The following is a 19,166-nucleotide window of genomic DNA, read 5'->3' on the forward strand; positions in this document are numbered from 1 at the left end:
CCAGAGGATCAGCCATAGGTCTCATTCCTAGACTTGTAGACCAAGAGTAGACTCTTCTCAGAGGCTTGCTTTGGAGAGATGCCCAAGTGGTGGGCAATGTTAACAGGCTGAAACAGAATTTCTTGGAGAGAGGAGTTCCCCAGTTCCATCTCTTTCCAATCTTTTCCACAGTCCCAACAAAATGAAAAACAAAAACAAAAAAACTAGACAACAACATCCAAAACAATGTACATATATATAGCCACCACTGTGTATATCAACCAGAATGACTATATTCCTCTCTGCCATTGAGGTATTAATTGGCTGGAGGCCATTGGCCATGTCCAGATGGGTCTGAAATCTATCCTCAGCCCTCCTCAGGTATGCCTTCCCCTGCAGGAAGAGTGCAGGCCCACTAGACTACCAGATGATCTCATGAAACAGATACAACAGTCCCATTTTGCCTGGGTGGCTACAAGGCACCTTTCCCATGAACATGTGTGTCAGATTCATTGAGCTGCTAAGATACATTCTCTCTAGCTTTGTTTTCCAGAAAATATAATATAAATGCTAAGAATAGCAGCATATAGTAATCGAGAACTTTCATCCTGCCAGGCCCTTGTCTTAGCTACCCCCATCTCTCCCATGCAGATCCTGTCCTGATAAACCGTAGGCCACACTTGCCTTCAGTCTCACAGACCTGTTCCCATGGTAACAAAATCACTGAGATGCTGAATCTGCATAAAGAGGCGGCCTGCTGTTTCTTTCAGCTTTCAGATGCTTTCCACAGGCTAAGGGTCAGCCTGACTCACTTGCGATCCCACTGTGTGTCCTCATATGTTTGGCCCCCTCCCGTTATATCTGTGTCGGTGGTCACAGGGCATAGGCAATTGAGGATTCTTCTGTCCTCAAGCATTTCCTTAGTGCCCCAGTCACTGTGTATATGCAGAGCCGTGGAAAAAGAGCTCCTGGAATGATGTAGAAGAGATTGTTATCTTTTTGAGAAAAGATCATGTCTTCATGAAACCTATTAGATTCAGAATAAAAAAGGCAAATGTCTATATGTAGCTAAAGACCCCTCTGGTATACATTGTACCTTTGTCCTTCAGAGGAAAACATAGGATGAGGCTCTGAAATAAAAATCACAAAGATCACTGTTGCTGGAAAACTTGAACTTCTTACAGCCACCACTTCATTTCCCCATTTATTACTTTTATGTTCATTGTAGAAAATAAAGTTTAATGAGCAATCATGGGGAGAAACAATTCTTAAATTTCTCACTCAGAGAAAGTACCATTTTTAGGCCCATTATCCCTACCACATATAGTCATGTAAATATATAATTGATGGGGACAGACCTGTCTTTGGTGCTAAGTGGTTGGCAGCCCCCAGGCTCTGGAGTCATAGAGACCCTGTTTCAATGCTGGTTGCACCACTCTGAGGTGCTGCTTTAAGCCTTTAAAGGTACTAAGGCTATTATTGCTGTTGTTATTTACACAATGCCACATGATTGAATTGTTGACAAATTGACATCTGTTTATCATTTTGGGGAGGGCACACTACAGCCCGCTGGGGAGGGAGTGGGAGTTACGCTGCCCAGTGCATCTGTTCTTGGCAGTGGAATGAGGCTTCATTGTTCTGCACTCAGGTGTCAGCCTAGGGAGCCCAGATGCCTGTGGCTGCCCTGAGTCAGCGTGCAATGGAATTAGCAGCCCTGCTGATCCCCCAGCATCCATTCTTTCAATGCACCTTAATCTCTGATGTCTGCATTATTTGAGAGGAGTTTCTGTACAAGTCCCTCTATAGAAAAACTAAAAACCAAAGACTCCTCCATGATTAAAAAGGGAGTCTCCCCATTGTTCCATGACATTGAGTTGTGATTTGGTTCTGTGTGAGGGCTTTTTGCTGCTGTTACTGGTTGCTTTTATGGTTTTGTTTATTTTTTATTCTTGTATCCCCAGACACCAAGGCACTGGCTTGGGAGTACGATGAAATCCTGTTAGGGGAAATCTTTTTCTCTCTTCTTTCCAAACGCAGGTGACACAGTAGGAATTGAAAGAACACCTGATTTTTTTGAGAGGAACAGCTTGCCCAGCTGACTGCATTTCCACCAGCTGATCAGAAACACGATTCAGCCTCACAGGTTGTTCTGTACAATTGTCCACAGAGAAGAATTGTCCTTTCCTTCCACAGAATATGGAGATGAAAGAGGGAAAATGAGGAAGTGTTAGGAACCAAAGAACAATCTTTTTTCCTCCTGATTCAACAGGCTTGGGACCCAGCAAAATTCAGTATGTCAGATAAGGCAGTGACTGTGTGAGGGTACAAGCTGAGACACGCCAGATGAATTTCCCCATGTTATTATTTTTAAAAATTATAAATGCACTAACATGTTTGAGGAGGCCAGACTGTGAAGCTGTTTCCACACTGAGTGTGTGAACCCAGTACCTGGTTTGAGGCTCGGAACTCCCACCACGGAGGCCTTCTAGGAGCTTTATGTAACTGGGTGTCTGCCCTGGACATACCTCTCACCTTTGGCAGGGGCTGGAACAGAAGGATGGGCTCCCCCCATCTCCCCCTGGGCTGACCACTGCTTCCCTCAAAAAACACTGAGGGCAGGGGCAGCTGAGAGGAGGCCTTCAGCCCGACTGCTCTGTGCCTAGTCCACTCATTATCAGAAACATCTTCAAAGTTCTGAGGGCTGACAATGCCACTTCTCCCACTTCTTTGTTACTCACACAGCTCCCTCACCAGTTTAGAAAAAATACCACACACATGTCCCCGATTCTCATCTGACCCCCCCCACCCCCGTCAGCTCTGTGAAGGTAGCAAGCAGGTAGCACGATGCCTATTTTACAAAGTAAGAAAGGTGACTCTTGGTCAACTGCTCATTCCATGATAGTAGTAATTCCCTAAAGATACTCGTCAGAGCACTGGTAGTACTGGATATTAAGAAATACTATTTTATAAAATTATAATGAAAGCATTCTATGTTCAAATAAGTTTAATCAAAGCTGGATTAAACCGACTCAAATAGTTTTCTTCATTGCAGGCCTTCTCAGAGCCTTTGATGGGCCAGTGCCCTCAGGCCAGCTGTCACACTCCAAGAGAGAAAGAAGGTTGGCTGGGTTTGCCATGCTTATTGCTCATAATCTTTTTTTCCCCCAGACCCTGATCTGGCATTATATAGAATATATTTGGGGAAGATATATTTGGGGAGCATATTTAGGGGAAGCTTTGCTGCAATCTGCCATCTCTTTAGTCTTTCAGATGGGCTATTTGCCCTAGCGGGTATAGCTATCATCATTATTTGAGATCGTTAACTAGGAGCCAGCAGAATTCTATGCCAAAAAGGAAGAATGAATGGGCCTAAAAAGGAGAAGGCACGTATCCCAGCCCACCATTAAGTTTTTATTTTCCTTACTATGGTTGAACAAGTATGTTTTATCCAGTATTTACCTGAAACTTGATGGGTATATATACCCAGTGTCCATTAAGACCTTTAAAGGGGAACTTGTGGTCTTTAGCCAAGTTCCCTTCATGATGGAAATAGTACAGGGGCTATGTATGATGTCAGCAGAGGTGAGAGCCAGCATTTCCTCTCCTGTACTGTTTACCACACGCCGGCCACTTTCCTAAGTCAGGGCTCAGCAAACTTTCTATAATGGCCAGATAGTAAATATTTTAGATTGTGTGGGCCAAAGGGCAAAACCAAGACTATTGTGTAGGTATTTATATAACAAGAAAGAAAAAAAGTTTTCACAAAATTTTCACTGATGAAATTCATAATATAATGAGCACAATTTTTGTAATCCATGTCTACTAATGAGAATAGGATTCTTCAGTGGGGCAAAGAACATATCACTTAATTGATGTTCAGAGTTAGTATTCTCTGTCATCCAAATGTATTGCAAATGTTCATCTGTGAACACTGATCTGTAATGGTATTTTATGTATTTCATCTTTGAAAATATCCACACATAGATGTCATATATAGATGTCACACACATGTCACTCAAAAAGCTATTGTGTTCTAACTGCCTCACTGTCATTTATAGTGGGCTGAACAGCAGTGCAAAGCCATGAGAGTGCCACATATTGTCTTGGGGGCAGCTGCTCAATTGCCATTCAATGCAGAAGCAGTGAAAGATAGCAAGGAAATGAATGGGCGTGATAGAAATTATAGACAATAAAATGTGAATTTCATATCATTTCCACATGTTACATAATATTCTTCTTTTGATATTTTTCCAAGTGTTTAAAGCTTTTTAACCATTTTTAGCTTTCAGGCCTTAAAAAAACAGTGGCAAGTTGGATGTGACTCAGTGGGCCATACTTTGACATCCCCATTCTAAATGCTTTCATATTAGTTGTCCTATTCCTGTTCAGTCCTCACCTCTCCCTGTGTGGTAAGTACTGCTATTATCCTGTTTTCCAGGTGAGGAAATGTAGACACAGGGAGAGGAAGTTCCTTGTCCAAAGTCACACAGGTCGGGAATGTCAGAGCTGGAATTTGAACCCAGGTGTTTCTTACTCCAAAGCTGCTCACCAGCACTCTTGATTATTGACTCACATTGCATTTCCCCAAGGTGACCCTTTCAGATCTCTGCTTTAGTCTTCAAGCTCGCCACCCAGCCCCCGCCTCATGGGAAAGGAAGATGGCCCTGTTTTTCTGAGAATCATGATGATAGTCAACAAGGACTCTGTCATTTTTCTCCTCTCCACTTCAGGACTTTTCTCTATTAACCACATCTCTCCTTCCTTCTCCTTATACCTTATTTTACCTCATCTTCCTCCTCTTGCTCTTCCCTCTTTTGTAAATAAAATGCCTATCCTGCATGTAGGAGTCCATGGAATGGGAGTGAGAGCCCTATATCCCAGATCTGCCCCTTAGTAACTATGTGACCTTGGGTACCTTATTTAAACTCCCTGAGCCCAAGTGTCCTCATCCAGAAAATGGGCAAAATAATGTTTTATTTTCCTCTGTCACATGAGTTCTATCTCATCAAGAGAGATGATGATGTAAATGCTAGCCCAGTGCTGGTGCGTAGTAATCACTCAGCAAATACTAGGCCTTGTTGTTTTTATTTTCTTCCCCACTACCACCTCCTCTGATGCCTTCTTCGCTGGTCACCCCTTACAGTCTTGCACCCTCAGTTTTCTCTCATTATTTATCAAGTATCTACTATGTGTTATCAAGATCTGAACGTTTACTTGATGAGTATCTTCTGAATCAGGTTGGGCATTGAGCATCAGTCTGACCACTGTAACCACTTGGCATCAGCACACATGACCAAAGAAACACAAAGAACCGCTCTTCCCAGGGATCTTTTTGCTTTGGACCAAAAACCCCCTGCCTGGAATTAGTTGGGTATAACTTTCTTAGGGTCAAGCAAATTACCTAGGCAACAAAAACATATATGCCTGCAAATTCAAACGCCCTCAATTCACAGTCCAAATAAACTAGCACAGTTAATAGCCAATTGGAATTAGACGCATGAAGAAGCTAGAAATTTTTCAGCCCTTACATTGAAATAGCACCAAAATGTGAAGTCAGGGAAATGTGGGCAGAGGCCAGAAAGCCAGTGAAATTACAAAGAAAATGCTAAAGCTGCCTTTTTTCCTGGATGTTTGTATTCTCTTATCTTGACTGATCCAGAATACATAAAGGAAATATTGGAAATAGCTTGTTCAGGAAGACAATAGTGCATCTCCTTTGCCTGCAGAAAAGCAAGTACATGCTTGCAGGCTCTGGTGTATTCTTAGAGAGGCTTGTAAGGAATTGTGCAAGCAGGTATGTTCCAGGAGATTACAAGTCCTTTGTGTTTCATGTTTCATGGTTGCCAGCAGCTGGCATCTTTCAGAAATCCCATGAAAAGTGGGCAGAGCTCCTTGTGCAAACTTCTGAGCAGAGGGTGAAGGAGACTTTGTGTGTGACTCTTAATCTCGTTGGGAAATTTTAGGGTGAAAAATGTAATTAAATCTGAAATGCCAACAACCAAGGCCAAAGGAATGTCTCCTCTTTGGAAGGTTCTTTGTTGATGAGATTAAAAACTAAGCTCTCGTGCTCCTGCCTACAAATTATTCAGATTATTTGAAAAGAAATGAAAGAAGACACTGAGAAAAAACACCACAGACTGCATTATGTAGCATTTAACTAATTCTCACCTGTTTAGCAATTATTTCAACAAATATTTACCAGGTACTTACTATGTGCAATTCAATAAAACTAAGCAAATGAGGTCCCCACTTTCCTAGAATCCTTTTACCCAAGTAAGGTGTGTTCTTAATTATCTGTCAATGTAAAATTGTAAGAAGAATTCAAGGGCTCTGCCATTTAACACAGGGCAGCCTCACTGATCTATATTGCCATGGATTCTGCATAGATAGATAAGCATGGGCAATTCAGTTGGCTGGCATAGAGTTTGATATGGTTTGAATGCCAGGGTTGGAGGCAGAGAGGGATAAAATATAGTAACTAAAGGAAAGATATGAAAGTGACGCAATGTCATTGAAATGTGGGGTAGCAGTTAACTGACCCCAGCAGTCTCATGAGCCTCATAGCCCTGAATCCAAGTCATGATGATAAGCGGAATTTGTTCAGAGGTGGAAAGCAGCTGTTATCAAGTATCTCCTTTGTTCACGTGTAACTCCACTCAGTCTTCTACCCCAACATGTAGTCTTAGGTTGTCCCATTTTGCAGAGAAGAGGTTAAACCACACTGCCAAGGTCGACAGCTAGGAGGTAGCCAGACCAGGCTGGAATCCAGTTCTGTCATTCACCACCACGTCCCATGCTGTTTCTTCAATAATATGTGGCCACCACCAGCCACTATATAGCAAAGAGTTCTTCAGACTCAGCTCCTTAAACCGGATACTGAAGTTTATCCCAAAGTGGGTTGAAAGTGTGTTGAGTTGTAAGAGTTTATAAGATAATATCTATCCATCTATCTATCATACGTACATATATGTATATAATTGATTATAAATTGTACATTTATTATATGATACATATTGTGTATGTTAAACAGTTGTTAGGTGCCCAGGCTAACCTACAAAAGCCTGCGTCCTGTTGCTAAAATCCCTATGCTTTTGGAGAGAGTTGGGGAACCTACAAGAAGATAACAGCCATAATATAATAGGAAAAACAATAATATTGAATGCAGATTTAATAAGGTATTGATCTTGGGCCCCAATAGTTCAGCAGAAGCGGTTTTGTTCAGAAGGAATGAGAAAAGGTAGTGCATATCTCTTGAGGTGGTTTTGAGGGTTAAATCCATTAAACCATGTATTATCTGGGCATGTTGTAAAAGTGATATAAATGTTGCATAGATAAATGGGGACCTTGAAAAGATTCCAAGGGGAATTTCTGAATACTTGTAAAGGTCTTAGAGAAGGATGGCCTGAATTATTTATCCTGCCTGATTTTACTGTGAAACAGAGTTTCCATCCATATTGCAACTTGTGGTTTGGGCAATGGCAAGTGCCTATGTCAGGCATTCATAAATCTGAGACTGCCCACCTAGGCTAAAATTGAAGAACAGTGCAACTGAGCAACGGCTACTGGAGCCCCACAGTCAGGCCCCTCACCTCCAGCTTTGGAAGTAATAAGGGTGACTATCCTGAGCACTTACACCGTGTCAGACACTTTACTCAGTGCCTTGCCATGCACTAACTCACTGCACTCTCCCTAAACAAACCCATGAGGTAGGTACTATTATTAGTCTCCTTTTGAAGGTAAGAACACTGGACCCCAGACAGTTTAAGAATATTGGCCCAGGTTGCAGAACTAGTAAGCAATGGAGCTGGAGTTTGTATGTGGGCATTTTGCCTCTAGGGGGAACATTCTGTGTCAGGATTTCTCAACCTCAACATTATTGACATTTGGAGCTAGATACTTCTTTGTTGTGCAACTGTGCATTGTAGGATGTTTAGCAGCATCCCTGGACTCTAGCTTCTAGATGCCAGTGGCATCCTTGTGTCCCAGTTATGAGAACCAAAAATGAGTCTAGAACTGCAAATTTGTCCCTGGGGACAAAATCGCCCTTGGTTGAGAACCACTGCCCTATATCCAGATGGTCTCTAAATGCGTGGTCAAGGAACTGGCTGAGAATGTTATCGGAGTTTGACCCACAGACTGAAGCAACTTAACAGACTCTGTAGTCATAAAGCCACCTTATGCACTACTTGGAGGAAGCAGATCTTTCTTTTAGAGGGAGAGAAGGAAAATGAACTCTCTGCAAATGTCCGTGTGAGCATTAGGATTGGAAAGATGGAATGGTGGTAAGGGCGTGTGTGGTGGGTGGATATACAGATGGATGATGCTAGCATGATGACATGAGAGAGGGGCAGTGCTGATCTGGAAAGGGACACACACCTGCCACTGACAAATACCACATACTCAGCAAATCTGTGCTTCCTTAGTAGACGCTAATTAGTTGTCCTGGCCACTCTACCTGAAGTTTAGTGGTAAAGAGAACAGGATCTGGACTCACACTGCCTAAGTTTCAATCCAGCTTGGCCATGTGCTAGCTGTGTTATCTTTATTGAGTTGTTCAACTTTTTGGAGCCTCAGCTTCCTCCTTTCTAGTTGCTCTACTCCCCAGATTGGATTTGAAGAAGCTGTGAGATGATGCATGTGAAGCCCTCTGCCCAGGGCTTGGCACGAGCATTAGCGCCAAGATGGTGCTTCCCACCCTGGGATTTGTAACAAAGCACCACAAACTGGGTGGCTTAAACACAGAAACTGATTGTCCCACAGTTCTGGAGGCTAGAGGTCAAGGCATCAGCAGGGTTAGTTCTGTTGGCTTGCTGTTAATCTGTGACATTCCTTGGCTTGTACATGCATCACCCTGATCTCTGTCTTCATCTTCACATGGCTTTCTCCAGGAGTGGATGTGTCTGTGCCTACCTTTCTTCTTTCTATAAGGATGCTGGTCATGTTGAATTAAGGTTCCAGTATGACCTCATCTTAACTAATTATATCTACATGACTTTATTTTCAAATAAGGTCAATTTCTGAGGTACTGGGGATTAAAACGTCAACATAGGAATTTTGCGGAGGGATGCAATTTAACCCATAACAGGATTCTATGAATCTTTTTAAGGTTTCTCGTAATCCTGTGAGGGATTATTGAGATCTGAGTAGTTTGGGGCAACCAAATAAATGAATCTCTATGAGCAGGGGAAAGGGCATTGTTTTAGGAGTCAGGAAATGTGCCACTTGAGGGAAGTGTCTTGATTTGTTTGACTTTCAAAATGTGTTTACCTGGCTGTACCTTCTCTGTCGTATGAGACTAGTGATGACTACCTTCACTTCCCCCTTCCTCCAAAAATTAGTCCGTGGCTTGAAGAAGAGTGTGTCTATAAAGACACCTTGAAACTCTCAAGGCTCTGTCTGGGTGCATTATTATCATCCTTATTATTTACAAGGAATAAAGGGAAATATTGATTCCCATGTAGGAATTTGGCGTCTGTTAACAGGGTCTCACTTCTCCATCCCAGCCCGCCTCTCCCCATCAAAAACACAGACCTGCTGCTGAAGTTTTCTAAAGCTCCTTGTGTTGCGAGATTTGAGCAAACTTGATCTTCCAGGTTTAACTTAAATATTGTTTCCATTTTGAAGCCTGTCATGTGGGTGCACCACAAAGGGCGTTTGGTTTCCCCCCCTGAAGCCCTGGGCCGCGGTATGTAGGCAGTAACAGAATCCTAGGAAGAAAGAGAGAGCCTGAAATAGATCCTCAGCTCTCGGCCTGTGCAGAGACAAAGCAGGATGTAAGTAAAACCATTACTTCTCCCTCCTGATCAAAGGCATGATGGTAACCCCGCCCCTCCTCCCCACCACCCAGCAAGCAATTAACATGGCCTGGCGTCTCCCAGGGAGTGATGGGGATTCAGCAAGCAGGACCAGCCCCAGCTGATTGGTGATTGCAAGTGGGGTGCCTTGTGTACCCAAGTTGAAAAATGCTGTATTAGCAAATAGAATACACTATGAAGCTCTTCAGTGAGGGAGACACACAAACCAACCTTGTTAATGGATTACTGTTCATCTGTGTTTGGTGCAGATGTGAGATCAGAATTTGCTAGCAGAATCTAAGAGTAAAAGATTTAATTTGCAGGAACAAAGTAAACCAATGCCTCTTGGATTTTACAACCACCTAGAATTTTATTAAATGCACATTCTGAATCCCCAGGTCTGAGTGGAGCCTGAGATTCTGCATTTCTAACAGGCTCCCGGGTAGGGTTGCCAAATTTAGAGGAAAAGAGAAGCTGGATGCCCAGTTAAATTTGAATTTCCTATGTTTTATCTGGCAACCTTACTCTCAGGCAATGTTAATGCTGCTGGTGTGTGGACCTCACAAGGATGTACATCATCAAAACATAAAACTTTGATGAAAACACGAAGCTGAGTTAGTGGATGAGCATCTGGTACAGTTTAGAAACAAACTTGTGGCTCGCAGGATAGTCACACTAGAAAATGTTGCTCAGTTGTTGGCAGAAACAAACCAATAGCAGCAAAGAGTGTGCATACATCTCTAGAAATGGGGCTCCCTGCATTCCTCGGATTAGAATCCAGAGGCCAGTGTGGTACTCGTGTTTGCTTTATGTATTTATTTACTTAGTCACTTATTTAATGTTGATAAAGCCAAAGTAAAGTTACTGCTGAGACAGAACAAAAATAATAAGAGTAAAAAAATGTTTTTTAAGAACTAAAAATTATGCCAAGTTTTATGCTGAGGGCTTTCAGGTGGCATTTGCCACATTCTGCCTCCCTTCCCAGCCTGCCCTTTGAAATGAAGGGGCCACCTTGACTCTTGCAGCTCAGCCCCTGACAGGTGATATGCAGAGGAAGTGGGGGCCAGGCTTAGGTTTACTCTGACATTTGACATACAAACCCAAGACTTTGTTCCTTTGAAGCTGAGAGAACTGATTTTAGCCTCTGTGAGGCTACTAGACCCGCTGGAGCAGCCACTTACAGATTGCTGGAAGCTTGGCACTGGAAGGAAGCTTAGTAATCATTTATTCCAGCCCCTGAATTCCACAGATAAAGAGGGAGAACTTCACAGAACTTCCTCCTCCTCTGTACCCCTTTCCCTTTGGCTGGCCAGTCTGGCATGCACCTTGTATCCCAGGGCACTACATAGGGTTAGAATCTGGTTTTTAGGATCTTTTTTTCAAGGGTTTCTTTGTTTTATTCTATTTTAAAGTACTGCACGCAGGATTGCTGACATTCCAAATCTTCCTTGCCTATATTCCTTAATGGAATAATTTCTCTTCTGTTCATTCAATCCTGAGATTGGGTTGAATCTTGTATATCTGTCTACTACAGCTTTAGTGTGCTTGATTTATTTAATCAAAGGCAGACACTGTACTTTCTCAAATCGAATCATTTTCCTTTATTCTTCAAGCATTTATTGAACACTTACTATGTGCCGAGTCTGTGGAAAGCCACAGTCATCCAGAAACTAGAGAACAAATAGCTCTTTCTCGTCCAGCCTGTTTATACTTCACTCTACTGCAGCAGTTAATGAACATAGGATTTGTGGCTGAAATACTCAGAGATTATTCATTTTAGCACTTTGGCAGGCTTTAATTTATGAAAAAAAATTTAAAATAAGATCATTTCCCAAGTCCCATTTGTAGAAGCCCTACACGCCCCTAACTCCTCAATATTATTTTCAACCTGGCATATTATACCCCCTTTTTTTTTTTAAAGTCTATTCAGTTATTTCATCATTCAATCAATTCTCATTGTAAAAGATTAAGCTATACTGAAGTAAACAGCTTGAAATCCAGATGCCCCTCTCCCTCTGCTCTCCAACTTCACACTTCTCCAGAAGTATAATATGCCAATTATTGGTAGATATAACCTTCATATGCATTTACAAATATATATACATTTACATATTTTGTTTATAAAACAAATTGGGTTGTAATATACAGATTCTTCTGTGATTTGCACTTTTTACTTAACAGTATGTCTTGGTAAGCTTTCCATTTTTGTACATATCAATCTACCTCATTCTTTTCCAATAGCTGTAGGAATATGCCATGTAATTCCTCTGCCAAGTTTTATTTAGCCAGTCACAATTGATGAATATTTGGATTGTTTGCCATTTGTTGTTATGACTAACAAGACTTCAGTAAACAATTATGTATATCTGTCTTTGAACATATGTACGAGTATTTCTGTAGAACAGAGACCCAGAATTTTAATTTTCTACATCAATTGGATCTGATAAGCTGATGAGAACAGGATTGGGTGCCAATTAGCAAATACATTTCAACTTGAATCTTAGATTTCTCAATCCACACTATTCTATTTGAATTAATTCAGGATTGTCCAGGACTCTTCCATGTTTGGGCATTGCTAGTTGATACTTTGACAGTTGAAGTTGAGTCTCATAGATAAAAACCTGACAGATACATTTTAAAATTCCTTAAAATAGTATGGACTTTATCAAGCAGAAAGTGGAAAAGAGATGAATAAAGATAGTTTGCTTGATAAATGGATGAAAAAGTCCATATTTAACAGAGCATTAGTCTCTCATGAAAGGAAGTGGGCCATTCTTTTTGAAAATTACTTTTTTGAAAATGACTTTTTCTTTCCAGCTAAGTCAACTCCACAAAATAGCCAAAACAACACCTAATGAGTATGCTGTGTTGACATGGATTTTGTTGCAGGTTTTAAAGTAAAAGTGATTGGGGGTAGTAGTCAGAATTCCAAAGGTTTCTCCCTAAGACTCCTCTCCCTGGTTATTCAAACACTTATCCATCCAGGCACTGGGTGAAGGGAGTTTACAGATGGAATTGAGGTTACTAGTCGGCTGACCTGGAAATAAGGAGGGTATCCTGGATTATCTAGGTGGACCCAATATAATGACATGGGCCCTTAAAAGTCGAAGAGGAAAAGCAAAAGGGTCGGAGGGATGTGGTGAAAGAGGAAATAGGAATAAGAGGTGAGGCAGAGGAGAGGTCAGAGAAACTGTAAGTATGAGTAGAGGCTTTGAAGATGGAGGAAGGGGACCATGAGCCAGAGAATGCCAGAGGCCTCTAGAAGCGGCTAATGACTCCTAGCTGACAGCTACCGAGGAAAATCATACAACCATAGGGGACTGAATACTGCCATAACTTGAATGATTCAGAGCTCCAGAAAGGACAGCAGCTCTGCCAATACCTTGATTTTGGTCTTAGGAGACCCAGAGCAGAGAGATAATAAATGGGCATTTTTAATCTGCTAAATATATAGTAATTTGTCATGACAGCAGTAGAAAACTAATACAGAGGTTGAAGCAACATCTGTGTGTTGGATGGAGCAGAAATGGATGCCTGTAGCAGGCTGGTGTGTTTCTTACTTCCGTGCATCTGAAGCAGGGTAGGGTCCGATGTTATAATATGAGAAGAGTAGCTCACATTTTCTAAATACTTACCCACATGATAGGTGCTGTACCAGGTGCTTTATGTGCATTCCCTACCTTATTCTTTCCAATAGGCTTAACAAGGATTGGTGGTTTTATTATTATCTCCATTTTATAAATGAGTGAACTAAGTGAGCCTCAGAGAGGTTAGATACATGGGCAGGTATCCATGGCTTGTAAATAGCAGTACTGGAACTCAAACCTATGTCCGTGGGATATCACACCCAAGTCTGTGCATATGAACACTCTGTTTCACAGTGCACCAAAACCACAACTGCAATTAAATATGAGGCTAATATGTTTCCTTATGCAAAATCACTGATACTTAAACTCTAGCTAAACATTCACATACAGGAATACCTTTTGTCACATAAAGCCCACTGACCTTGTTTTAATACCCTTGAAATACTACACCATCAGACGCTAAGCAAGAAGGAAAAAAAAATCAAAGTTGGATGGTCAAGGAAACAGGAGACTTCTGCCCCCCACCCCAGGCTCTTCAAGCCAAAGCACAGTGCACACTCTTGTATTTCTCTTCAAATCCTTGGAGGTCCTACTTGCTCTAGATTTTGTCAAAGATTATGCTCTCTTCCCCACACCAAGCACTCAATTCTAGAGGTGAAAGCTGTGATGGAGACATTTTTATACCTTGAACATAAACCTCAAAAGCAAAAAGGAGTATCAAGTGGAACAAATGTGGTGCATAACTGATATTTTATCTAGGGTGGGCCAGTGTGCTGATTTGATCTCAGTTGTCTGTACAAAAAGTGTGACCTCAAATTCAGCCAATGGGAAGTCTGAGCATGCAACAAACTCCTTCTTGCACTTAATCAGTCACATATTCATACCTTTAACAGATATGAATTGAGCTTCTATCATGTGCCAGAGTTTTTGTTGGAAGCTGAGGATACAGGTATGAATAAGTCAAGTCCCACATTCATGACTCTTCCAGGCTAGAGAAGGAAGAATGGATAAGCAAGCGATTGCAGGCTGGTATAGTCACTGTGGTGATGGAGGAGGTATTGGATGCCACGAGAACATGTGGAAGAGATACCAAACCCAGGTTCAGAAACCACAAATAGTGGTCCCTAAACTGGGGCCTAAAGGAAAAGTAGAAGTTAGCCGAGCAAATATGGTATAGAGGAGAATGTTCCAGACCAGAGGAATTTCATAATGGAGGTCTGATCTGGAAACATACATAAGTCCATAAATATATCTTGAGTATGGAAGGCAAAGAGGCAGAATAGCAAAGGATGAGGCTGAGGATACCAGTAGGGACTGAGGTCAGAGAGGCTTTCTACTATTTTAGGGAGTTTGAACTTTACTATAATAAGGAACTTGGAAGCCATTGAAAGAAAAAACTGAGCGGGGACGTGATCAGATGTGGCTGCTTTCAAAAGATCGCTCTGGTGGAACTGTCAAGAATGGAATAGGAGAGTGAGTGGATGCAGGGAGACCGCTGGGAGGCAGGAGAAGTGTGGTTTGTGTAGAGGAAGGCTGGGATTAGGGATGGAGAAAGGCAGCTGGATTCTAGAGATATCTGGGAAGGCAAGGCGATGGAATTTGGTTAGGGTGTGGAGGGAGAAAGGGGAGTCTAAAATGACAGCCAGGCCTGTCTTGGGTAAATCTTCATCCAGATATGCTTCTGGGCAGACAAGCCCAAGTTGTGGTCCACAGAGGTGAGATGGGTTATAATTTGTAATTTGTGGAAGGTTTGAGGAGTAGGGGATCTGCCAGGAAGCACATCTCCTGCTGCACAGAGCAGCCAAGAGTACCTCTGTGGATGGGCATCTTGGGCCTTTCAGAGCAGATTATTGTGAATATGCTGACAAAAACAAAAACTTTCAAGAAAACAACATCCCAACTCCTTAATGAAACAGGAAATGATGTATAGTTTCTAATGTTTGTTTTCTTTCCTATGCTCTTGCTTTCTGCAGAGAAGAATGCCTTTGCTGTTGAAGGTTGTGGATTGAGGTTTCCCTGTGGGTTTAGGAAAGGGCTTTGCTGCTATAACCTGCCCACTCCATGTGTCCTGACATGCTGTGATGTCTTGACAGGTATCCTGATTCTTGGTTTGACATGTCATGTCAGGGCTGCCAGTTTGCTGGGATAGGACCCTGGGAAGAGCCTGCAGGCCTGAGACTTGGTTGCACTTACCTGGTTAAATGCCTGTGGTTGCTATGACCCCATGGCTAAGCCCTGTCACATGCTAACAGGTCAGGGATACTCAGATCCACTTACATGGTGATGGTCATTCAATCTTCTTCTTATTACTATAGCTCTGTATCAGGGGAGGGAGATTTTTCATGAGCAAGTGTGTGAAATGCATTCTGTGCCTGGCAGTGGTGCACAGCTAGTATCTACTGCTTTGCTCTGCCCTTAATCTGTCTCTTCTGATACCAGCAGCCAGATTTTCTCTGGGAAATTCCTGTCAGTTTCCACAGTTCTGGGGAACTTTTGGCCAGCACTATGTCAGAATGGGCACTTGACTCAAGCCAGCAATCAAAATCCTCTACCTGCAGACTTGATCACTCAGATGGAGCTATCCTTTGGGCCACAGGGATTGGTTCAGGGGTGGGTGCATGACCCAGTTAGACCAGTGGGTCTCAGTTCTGAGGTTAGGACTGTTTGGAAAAAGAAGTGACTGTTCTGTGGAATTGGAAGCTGGGATGATGACATTTGGAGTACCAGGGGCCACAGCCTGCCTGAGAAGGTAGTAAAAAAAAAGAAGAGGAAAGCAGATGTGAGTGATGGAGAGAGAGAGGGGTGGGGGGGCAGAAACAGATCCCTAGGAACATTGTTAGAGCCCTTGAATTCAGCTATGCCCAAAGACAGCCTAGTCCTGAATGATTTAGTTATAAGAGGTAATTAACTTTTTTGATAAGCCAGTTTGAGTCCTGATATGTCCATTATTGAGCCTTGGTTCAAGTCAATTTAACAAGTATTTGTTGAGATCTGTAGTGGGAGCTATACCTCAGAGCTGTAGGGAATAACACTAGATATGGTTTAGTCACAGCCGTAATTACTATAATTACTGTTGTTCTATTTATTGGACATTTCCCTTGTTTTCAGACACTCCTTTGTACTTTACATACATTATTTGATCCTTTGACTAAATCTTTGAATTAGAAACAATTACATGAATTTTATAGAATAGGAAACCTAGACCTAGAGAGGATAATATATATATATCCAAAATCATCATCATCATCATCATCATCATCATCATCATAATAATAATAATCATGCATAGTGAAGAGGTAGGATATGACTTGTGATCTGCTGTGGCTCCATAGTCTGTTTTCACCACCCTACTGTCTTGCCTCCTCCCCTTGGGTACCCATACCCTGGTCAGAGAGACATAAAGGAAATTCGCCACATGCTACAGGGCAGGTGAGGTTGCTCCTTTGCCTTGGAAATAAGGGAAATGGATTGCATACCCATGAAAGCCACATGGAATGGATCAGAGCTGGGATTTGCCAAGTTTCCCTAAGGAGCCACAATGGCTGCTGGCCAACCAGGTTAGATCTAGCTGTGTAAACATATTGACAGCAAAGAAGGAACAGGTATGTGAGGAGAGGGGTCACCCAACCATGGAAGCAAAGAACAAAGAGGTTGGAGAGGAGAATCTTGGGGATGCTTCTCCTAGCACTGTCCAGGGGATGGGAGCCATACTCATGGAGCTCCCTGAGGGCCAGTCTGTCTGTATGGGGTAATGAGTGAGGAGGTTGTGGCCATGGAATCCAGCAGTCACTCTTCCCAAGAAAGCTACTGTCTTCATTGTAGACTAGCACACTGGGCCTCCTAGCATGATGCCCCTAAACGTCTGCTTCAGCCAACACCCCTAGGTCTGGGAACACTGTGTTCATTTTCATCATGATACCTCCTGTTCTCTTTTTAAACTGTTTTTAAACCACCACTTCTCTGAATAGTGTACCTATAGGAAAAGGGTCATGCTTGTCACACATAGACATTCCAGGTTCAGGAGTGTTGGCTTAATGTCTTTGTAAATGAACGAACTGGCTTTCAAAGTCTAACTTGGATTCCCTGTGAGTCTGCCGGTGAGTGACTGGGTTGGTCAGAAGCTGGCAAGCCTTTGGGGCTATACATCTATTAGAGTTCTCCACGTAAAATAATGACAAAGCACCCTGGAGCTGGCAGTTTTGAAACTGCCCTTTTGGAGGTGGATTTCTTCCTTGCACTGACAAGGTGGGTTTCAGAACTTCCCAGACTTGAGGCTAGGCCTGTATGATGGAATAGTAATTACTGCCAACAAATTCTCCCATGCACACACCTACATCCTAGACAAGAGGGGCTGAGCAGACAGGAAGAGCAGCATGGTTAGATGAACCAGAACTTGAATCCCAGCTTCAGCATTACTAGCTATGTGGACAAGTATTCCAGCTCCGTAAGGCTTAGTTTCCTCCTGTGAAATGTTAGGAAAATAATAGGATCTACTTCATAGAGTGCTATGAGGACTAAAAGGAAAAAAAGAGATGCAGATGCTTAGCAGCATCTGACATAGTTGCACTCGTTAGCTGTTAGCTACTCTCTGGTGGCCTGTATCACTTCATCCTCTGGCAGAAGACACCCTTTGCTCGCATACTTTTCTAGGTGTGGTCCAGCCTGAGTGAGCAGTACAGTGACAGTATAGGTCCTCAGGAAGGCAGGGAGATTCAGAGGAAGAATGCACTTTGCCTTACAGGTGGGTTGGCTAACCCAGCTGTCTACAGGGTCCAGACTGGAAATATCAATAAGGGAAATGGACCCAATGAGATATGGGTTGGACTGGATGGTCAGGCCTGGCTAAGGAGTCGTCACATGTCAGCTCCAGCCCCACATGTCACAAGGGAACTCAGGCCCAGCATGATCGTATCTGTGTATTTTTAGAAGAAAAGCCAAGAATCTAGATTTCTTTATGAAATACCCCATTTTTACATTATAGCAACTAATTTGAATTCTTTTGAAGACTCTGCAGGCTAAACAACCAGCCTACATGACAGAAATTCTTTGGGACTTTAACTAAGATCTCCACCTTAAAGGCTGGGCAGGATTTGGGTAAGGGAGCCTGAATTGGGGCTCCCCCAGGAGCAGACCCTACAACAAAGATAGAGTACAAGTAGTTTATTTGGGATGAGGTCCCAACAGGGCAGTGAGGAAGTAGGATAGGGATAGGAAAGTAGCCAATAGAGGAGCTGTTACCCAGTCGTCACTGTGGGTGACTGGTGACTGCAGCTTAATCCTGTAGGGACCTCTGGAAGCCAGTGCAGGACACATGCCTCAGTGACTCGCCTAAGAGATGAGGGAGATGGAGTATATACATATATTCCCTCTCATGAGTCATTGACTGAAGGCTGCTCCCTGGAGTCATCATATCTTTCCACCTCTTCCCTGCCATAAGCCTGTGCAACATGGACTTTGGGGGTCAGAGAACCCCTCAGGCAAAAGCAGGCCAGGATCAGCAGTTGGAGATGGATGGGACACCAACAGTGTCAGCAGGAGTTGGGCAAAATGAAGCATCAGCCATTGCATTAGCAAGTGTTCTAGAGACCTTTCATTCCATCAAACCCAACAACTAGGGGAGGATGGTGAAGGCCCTCACACTGGTTTCATTTGTCCCATCACGTGAGGCTTCTAGCACATGTCTCTGGTCTCCCGCTTGTGCCAAAGCAGAAGTTGAGGCTGGAAAGAGATGTGAGCTCCTGACAGGAATGCCCGCTCACTGCGCTTGCCTCTCGAGGCTCTGCCTGTCAATTATAGAAAGCTCTGC

General features: G+C 42.8%; 1 protein-coding gene and 1 pseudogene across 1 annotated transcript in view; both read left to right on the plus strand.

The window, feature by feature from the left end:
* The window catches only part of ERC2 (ELKS/RAB6-interacting/CAST family member 2), an 875,889-nt gene that overhangs the window by 712,666 nt on the left and 144,057 nt on the right, over positions 1-19,166 (plus strand). The window lies entirely within an intron of this gene.
* On the plus strand, positions 14,436-16,157 carry LOC116657306 (annotated as a pseudogene).

This window comes from Camelus ferus, chromosome 17, assembly GCF_009834535.1.
Source record: "Camelus ferus isolate YT-003-E chromosome 17, BCGSAC_Cfer_1.0, whole genome shotgun sequence".
Classification (NCBI taxonomy): Eukaryota; Metazoa; Chordata; class Mammalia; order Artiodactyla; family Camelidae; genus Camelus; species Camelus ferus.